Raw genomic sequence first — 1,446 nt, 5'->3', positions numbered from 1 at the left:
CAAGAGAGGTTCATCTTCCCAAGTCTCATTACCAAATAATTTGGCATTTAGCTTCATGATTGCACCAAGGTACTTAGCAACTTGCTCTTCAGTAACGTCTTCATTCTCTTCAGAAAAGGAATACTCATCAGAGCTCATGAAGGGCAGAAGGAGGTTCAATAGAATCTCTATGGTCTCTAGTTGAGCCTCAGATTCCTTTGGTTCCTCAAAGAGAAACTCCTTATTGGTCACTGAACGTCCCAGGAGGTCTTCACTGGGATTCACGTCCCAGGAGGTCTTCCTCACTAGGATTCACATCCCAGGAGGTCTTCCTCACTGGGATTCACGTCCTCCTCCTCCCTTGTAGGTTCGGCCATGATGGTCAAATCAATGGCCTTGCACTCTCTCTTTGGATTTTCTTCTGTATTGCTTGGGAGAGTACTAGGAGGAGTTTCAGTGACCCTTTTACTCAGCTGGCCCACTTGTGCCTCCAAATTTCTAATGGAGGACCTTGTTTCATTCATAAAACTCACAGTGGCCTTAGATAGATCAGAGACTATATTTGCTAAACTAGATGGGTTCTGCTCAGAATTATCTGTCTGTTGCTGAGTGGATGATGGAAAAGGTTTGCTATTGCTAAACCTGTTTCTTCCACCATTATTAAAGCCTTGTTGAGGCTTTTGTTGATCCTTCCATGAGAAATTTGGATGATTTCTCCATGAGGGATTATAGGTGTTTCCATAGGGTTCACCCATGTAATTCACCTCTACTATTGCAGGGTTCTCAGGATCATAAGCTTCTTCTTCAGAAGATGCCTCTATAGTACTGTTGGATGATTCCTTCAATCTATTCAGACTCTGAGAAATCATATTGACTTGCTGAGTCAATTCATTCTGAGCCAATATGGCATTCAGAGTATCAATTTCAAGAACTCCCTTTCTCTGAGGCATCCCATTACTCACAGGATTCCTTTCAGAAGTGTACATGAACTGGTTATTTGCAACCATGTCAATGAGTTCCTGAACTTCTGCAGGCATTTTCTTTAGGTGAATGGATCCACCTGCAGAATGGTCCAATGACATCTTTGATAACTCAGACAGACCATCATAGAATATATCCAGAATGGTCCATTCTGAAAGCATGTCAGAAGTACACTTTTTGGTCAGTTGCTTATATCTCTCCCAAGCTTCATAGAGGGATTCACCTTCTTTCTGTATGAAGGTTTGAACATCCATTCTAAGCTTACTAAGCTTTTGAGAAGGAAAGAACTTGGCTAAGAAAGCCGTGACCAGCTTATCCCAAGAGTTCAGGCTATCCTTAGGTTGAGAGTCCAACCATATTCTAGCTCAGTCTCTTACAGCAAAAGGGAAAAGTATAAGCCTGTAGACCTCGGGATCAACCCCATTGGTCTTAACAGTATCACAGATTTGCAAGAATTCAGTTAAGAACTGAAAAGGATCTTCTGAT

The 1,446-nt window shown here is 42.0% G+C and overlaps 1 non-coding gene across 1 annotated transcript; it reads left to right on the top strand.

Annotated features, from left to right (window-relative positions):
- The first annotated feature begins 1,115 nt into the window (after positions 1–1,115).
- On the top strand, positions 1,116–1,223 carry LOC148576383 (small nucleolar RNA R71). The gene has a single exon (XR_015903984.1). It is a non-coding gene; the product is annotated as a small nucleolar RNA R71 (small nucleolar RNA).
- The last annotated feature ends 223 nt before the right edge of the window (positions 1,224–1,446 follow it).

Source organism: Arachis ipaensis, chromosome B1 (genome assembly GCF_059453495.1).
Source record: "Arachis ipaensis isolate K30076 ecotype BB chromosome B1, ASM5945349v1, whole genome shotgun sequence".
NCBI classification, from domain to species: domain Eukaryota; kingdom Viridiplantae; phylum Streptophyta; class Magnoliopsida; order Fabales; family Fabaceae; genus Arachis; species Arachis ipaensis.
The sequence above is the reverse complement of the archived record's forward strand: the minus strand, read 5'-3'. Positions and strand labels throughout refer to the sequence as shown.